This window comes from Miniopterus schreibersii (genome assembly GCF_964146895.1).
Source record: "Miniopterus schreibersii genome assembly, chromosome: 1".
NCBI lineage: Eukaryota > Metazoa > Chordata > Mammalia > Chiroptera > Miniopteridae > Miniopterus > Miniopterus schreibersii.
This window is the reverse complement of record NC_138101.1, coordinates 168,249,168-168,255,876: the sequence shown is the minus strand read 5'-3', so window position 1 is coordinate 168,255,876 and position 6,709 is coordinate 168,249,168.

Here is a 6,709-nt window from a genome sequence, read left to right as displayed (position 1 = left end):
ATGCCACTGTTGACACTCTGAGTCTGAGGTTGGTGGGTTATCTGCCTGGTAAGTGGTTAGGACCAGCTGTGTATGGGTGCCAGGCTTCTATTATTTCCAGGTGTGAGGCCTGCAGGCCTGCGCGAGGAGAGAGGTCAGAGTGGGGAAGCCGGCTCGGAATCCAGTTTGTATCATCTGTAATATGTAATATGTAACATGCAATGTGTTGGGAGCAGCAGCCATCTGGGGTGCGGTGGCTGGGCTTCGAGAAAATGTTAATTTGTGCTTCCTTCATGATACAAAAATGACTTATTCCAACTCATTCCAATTAGAAGGCCTAGGGATGGGTCTGGAAAACAAAATCATGAAGTGTTTTGTCAGTTTCAGCAACCAAGTTTATGAGGAGAAAAGCAATGGCCGTGGGGAGGTCGAGGGGCCTCTGGCTCCCACCCACCCAAGCCAGTCCTGTGAACTGGGCGAGAGCAGCCCCCCACCCTCCCAAACTGGCAGCTGCTCCTGGAAGAGCTGCCGAGGGGTGAGAGAAATGGCATCGTTACCTGGAATGTGGGAAGGAGGGTAGAGGCTTTATGTATAATTTCTTGTCCTCAGAATCCAACGTAGTCATGAATAAGCTCAGAGACAACCGGCAGGAGAATTTGGCATGAATGCCTATGGCTTCTGAGGCGCTGGAGGCTCAGAGGAATTCAGATTGCATCTCTCACTTTGGGTTTTGACTCTGAAGTAATTTGACCAAAGCTAACTGTAGTCAGTTGACAAAAAAGGCCCTGCAAGGTGATGGCATGCCACAGGGATCAAGACCTTCACAATGGAAAATGCAGGCTTGGCATAGGTGAGCTCCAAATGCTTCTTTTTTAAATCCTGCCCAAGGATATATGTTTATTGATTTTAGAGAGAGAGAGAAAGAGGGAAGAGAGAGAGAGAAACATTGATGTGAGAGAGAAACATTGATCGGTTGCCTCCAGCATGCGCCCCGAACCGGGGATTGAACCCACAACTTTTGGTGTACAGGAGGATGCTCCAGCCAACTGAGTGACTCGGCCGGGGCTTTAAACTCTTTTGGGGTGATAATCCTGGACCCCTTGCAGGTCTTCAGGAGTTCGAGGCTGAGAATATCAGAGCATCACGACAGAGTTGTACACCAACCCTCCTTGCTATGCAGGGACTTGGTGTCTTTGGGGGCTGAGTGCAGAGGCGAGGACTTGGGAGGAGTCGGGGGGACACTGTAGGCTGCCACAGAGAGAACTGCCCCTTGGAAGAATCTGGAGGCATTTATTTGGTTGAACCAGCGGTGAGCCAGCATTTATTATTAATCACAGTGAAACTGCTTTGTGTTTTTTGAAGTGCTTTCATGTAGACCTGACTTGATCTTCATAATATAAAACATTTTTCACAGGTTTTTTGAATTTCAATTGTTCAGTCAATATTTGAACAATTGCTCAGCCTCACAGAAGGGGCAGTTTTATAACAGGTGTGTGTGTGACAAGCCGCAGCAGCCCATGTCTGAGGAGTTGGGCATGAACCCCAGTCCTGACAGGGGTGCAGCGGGGGCAATGGTGGCTGATACAGCAGAGTAAAGGTCAGAGTCAGAGACCCCGCTGGAGGCTTAGCTCCACTCCACCTTGGAGGCATCAAGGCCTCGTTCTCTGTCCGAGGATCTCTGTGTAACTGTAGTAGGCACTTAGATAGGCATAAGCCAAGCAGGAATGATGGGCGTGTGCAGAGGGTCACCAGGGCGGAGACCCCTGGGTGCCTAGCAACCGGCAAAACTACAAGCCCTTGCATGACCACTCCCTTAAGCATGGAATCCTGGAAGATGACATCTAGGCCTCAGCTGTGTTTCAGCTCCAGGCCCAGAGAAGCAGCAAAATCAGACGGAGTGATGCCATGGCTGACATCAGATCAGCTGCATTGACTAATGACCCCCTGGCTCCAGCCAATCAGTGGAGACCACAAAGTTGCACACCTGGAAAGCTGATGAATATTCTGGGAAAGCTGATGAATATTCTGTTGAGATCCTTCCCTCAGACTTCAGATAAAAGCCCTCAGAATGGAGGACCCAACATGGCTCTCCCTATGGAGCACCTTTCCCCACCCCTTTCTTTCCCCAGGGTGCACTCTCCCCACCCCCTGAGCAAGCCTGAACAGCCCCCACCCCCTCTCGCTCTCGCTCGCTCCCTGGGCCCTTCTTTTGCTGTAACTTGAGCCCATTTCTTCTGCAGCTCACTTCTGCCTCTGACTTTCTAGATAAACTTTCTCTTATAGTTTGAGTCCTGCCTCTGAATTCTTTCTTAGCCAGAACTCAAGTACTGAGGTTGCTGGACCAAGGGTAACACCTGGCGCCGTTTCTCCGCGGCCAACATAACTAGAGTGGGCAACTCGTCCACCTGAGAGCTGTTGTCTTCGCTGCATGATTTTTGGCAAGTTATTTAAGCTCTCCAGGCCTTAGTTCTCATTTGTAAAATGAAATAATAAGGGTATATATCTCAAGGAATTGTGTGAATATTAACTAAGTTAATACCTTTTTAAAAAGAGCACTTAGAGTAGGGAGTTAGCACTCAGTGCGTATTTACTATGACGACAACAGCAGGAATGACCATGAACATTGGATTCACAGGGGGAGGCAGCCGAGGATGGTGAGACAGTTTCCCTGTCTCCCAGCAAGTGTTCAACAAATCCCCACGCTACATCTTCATGGCCTTGCCGCGCCATGGTGAAGAGCATGCAGGGGAAGGGCTAATTTTCTATCTACTTCTGAAAGGGGCTAATAGAAAAATAACCTTCAAGTTTGTGAGATAAAAGGTCAAAGTGGGAAACTTGACCTTGACTATTTCATTAATCTCTTCAACTACACTGAAGGCAGCAGAGACCTGACTTCTCACATGAGACCCCCAAGAATTGAAAGAGTAAATGCTGTCCTCTAACTCTTGGCTTTGCCACTTTTCAGCTGTGTAACCTTGGGCTAGTTACTTAATCTCTCTGAGTGTTAGTTTCTTGATTTGTAAAATAGTATGGGGGGAACAAACTTTCCTCTACCCTCAAGGATTTTTTGTCTGGTCTAATAATCAAATAGACATGAGACAGATTAGCAAGAGAAAATAACCACATTTAATACACACATATGTATGGGAACCCCACATACATCAGGGAGTCAGAGACCCCACATGCACAAGAGGTTCAGAGATAGAAAGGGTACTGAGGTATATAAGACATTTTGAGCTAGGGATGCGGTGATACACCTTGGGGACTTCAAAGGGTCATTGTATTGGCAGCGAGAGAAAGGCACAGGTATTAGACTGGTGGGGTCAGACCGGCCCTTGGTTCAGCAACCTCAATATTTGAGTTCTGGCTAGGAAAGAATTCAGAGCCAAGACTCGAACTATTAGAGAAAGTTTATTTAGAAAGTCACAGAGGTAGAATAAATGAGCAGTAGAAGGAATGGGCTCAGGAAACAAGTTACAGAGGCAAAAGAAGGGGCCTTGGAGCTTAGGAGAAAGGAAGGTAAAGGTAACCAGCCTGGGGGAAGGGGAGGGGGAGGGGGAGACGGAGGGGGAAGGGCAAGGCGTGTGTTCCCAGGAGGAAGAGTGCTCTGGGTCTTCTGTCCTAAAGGCTTTTAAGGGTGGGGATTAGTGGAGGTCCCAGAGGAGGATCTCAATAGCATGTGTATCAGCTTTCCAGGTGGGTCTTTTCCAGGTGGTCTCCTCTGATTGGCCAACGCTAGGGGAGCTGGTCATTAGTCAATGCAGCTGGTCAGCTATGCTGTCGATGGTTTGGTTTTGCTGCTTTTCTGGGCCTGGAGCTGAAACGCAACTGAGGCCTAGATGTATCTGATGTGGGTCAGAACCTCATTGTCCTGGGGGCTTAATGCTTAAGGGCTATTCTTTGGCCCCCTTGTTCGTTCCTCCTCTAAGGGTGTCTAACCCGCATGACTAGCAACATGCTAGGGGAGGAAAGGTTAGGGGGTTCCAGCCACAGGACCAGAGATATGCCTGGGGAGGAAAGGTTACCCTGGGGGCGAGGTCCTTGTTTCCCCAGTTTTGCCCATTGCTAGGCATCCTGTGGCTTCAGCCCTGGCTATTGTCCTTGCCTGTTTAACTGCCCCCCACTATTGCAGGATCATAAGAACAGACATTTAGTAAAGAGAAGTTTGCTGGCCTTATAAATAGGTCAATAAAGTTATCTCCGGGCCCTGACCAGAGATAGTTGAAGGGAGGGGGAGTTGGTTAGAGCGTCATCCGGATACACCAAGGTTTCGGTTTCCATCCCTGGTCCAGCCAGAACCAATGAATGCATAAATAAGTGGATCAACAAATTGTTGTTTCTTTCTTTCTCCCTTCCTCTCTCTATTTAAAATAAAAAATAAAAATAAATTTAAAAATGTTCTCTCTGATCATCTTTTATGGGCAAGGCCCCTGATTCAAGTCCTCGAGGTAGTTAAAGGGAGGGGCGGAACTATCTCCTGAGCCTGTGGCTAAAATTGCCTTTAGCTCTAAGTAACCTGAGTACTATTGAGGCAAATCTTAGGGTGGCTTTTTCTGAACCCCCACCATGGGGATAATACTTTATAGGGCTGTTGGAATTACAAACTCAGATGATCTGTAGAAAGAGCTAAGTTCTTGGAACCTGGCAATGGCTTAGTAAAAGCCTATTACTATGCTATTATCATGATTATTGTAAATGTTTATAATTTCAAGCTACCTTACAGTTTACAATTTATAACTCCAGGAACAGATTATCCTCACAGCAGGACTTGTCCTGGGAGGGTCCTCTCCCTCGCCTGGAAAGTTAACCCACAGGAATTCCCCGGCCCTGGCCGGACCTAACCCTCTGTGCTGGGTGGCTGACCGTATGGAGCTGTCCTGGTTGCACAGGGCTGGGTCCAGGGTCCCTGCCTCTGCATGTGTCCCCAGCGCCCGGAACAGGGACTGGCCACGGCTCCTATTGGATGGTCAGGGCAGGGCTTTTGAGGGTTTTGAGGTGTCTGTACTCAGTGTTTCTCATCATTGACTCCTGCTGGGCAAATTCCTAGGAATAGAATGGCAGGATTATATGGCAGGTGTGTGTTAAATTCTTTTAAGAAACTACCAACTGTTTTCCAATGTGGTTGTACCAGTTTACATTGTAACTAAGCAAAGAGTTGGTCCACTGGGTGCAGCAGGTAGCCAAGTACGCGGACACCAGGCGCAGTGAAAGAAAGTGGTGTTATTACTAAGTGGAGGAGAGGCCGCTTGCACTGGACAAACCCAGACTCCCCGATGGTTTGTTTATAGGCAAGAGGCATTAAAGAGCAAAAATCATACGTCATCACAAGTAAGTCTGGTTTCGTGGGGACGAGACCAGGGGGTAGTCCCCTTTAGGGCTCAGGAGCTGAAACACAACATAGGGCATGCTGTTATCTTCAGCTTACCAAACCCATATCTTGTGACCATTAGTCAGGGCCTGGCCATTGTTTCTGGCTGCCCGAAGGAGTAATAAAATGTAAGGGAAAGGGCCGAGGCCTATTGGACGCGCTGTGAGGAAACTACATCGAGTGCTGGGGCTACATGTTAAATCAAAATCAGACATTAAATCAGGACCCTCGGTTTCGCCTTCTCACCAATTCCAACTGTACAATCTCCCCGGCCACATTTTTTATCCTTCCCCATATATCAAAGTCTGTGCCTTTCAAACTTTAAAAAAACTGTGTGTTTTTTAAGAAGCAGAACCTTAAAACATAACTGGTCATATAGCCCCCCCAGTAAATAAAACAGGGAGGGAGACAGATGCTGTGGTTGACGGGTCAGGGAGTGTGTGGAGCCTGGGGCCCTGAGGCACTTCTGCCCCCTCCGGCCCCCAGGAGCATAGAGTGGAGTCTCCCTCTGGGTTACACCCACGGGTCAGGCTGTCGGATTTAATTGCCAGTGGAGTTCTGTTCCTGCCAGGGCTGTAGAGATACTGCCCGGGCCTGGCCCACCACTTCTCTGCCAGCCATGCTCAGAGCCTCTGCAGGGCCCCCAGAGCTGGTGGCAGAGGGCCGGCCCCCGGGAGGCCTGGCCGTGGGGACGATGCTTCCTGTGGACGGAGAAGGTCTCTCAGGATCCAGATGCTCCCTTTCTACCACCCTGCGTGTCAAACCGACACCATCCAAGACAAACATCGGAAGCTGTGCGACTCCAGATACCAGGAACAAAGAAACAAATTTGGAACACTGGGCGTGTGGAAGATTTTAATAAAGATTGAGCTGGCTCCGCACGTAGATTCTGCCATTCTCCTTATTGTGATCTTGGCGATGCAGGTGGGAAATGAACAGGCTGAGCCCGAGGCGATTCGTATTCCTGGCACCGACGGCCCAGCGCAGCCTGGACGGTGGTGACGACAGACAGCGGAGCCTTTGCGGAGGTGCTCCAGGGGCGCCCCCACCCTCCGTGGGCTCCCACCGCTGCCCTGGGGGCCGGATGCTGAGGTTTCTCAGTGTCCCTGTGGGAGCCTGATGGGAGCAGATGCCAGGACCCTTCACCTTCGCTCAGCATCCCTGGGGCAGGGGCCCAGGAGCTGTGTTGTCACCAACCTCTCTGCACGGTCCTTCCTCCTCCTTCTAACTTTTATTATGGACAATTTTAAACATATACCGAAGTAGATGGAATAGTATCTATCATGAACCCCCCAGAACCCACAGCCCAGAGTCAACAGTTACCAACAGGGACACTCTTCCTTCACCTCTAGCCCTACTCAC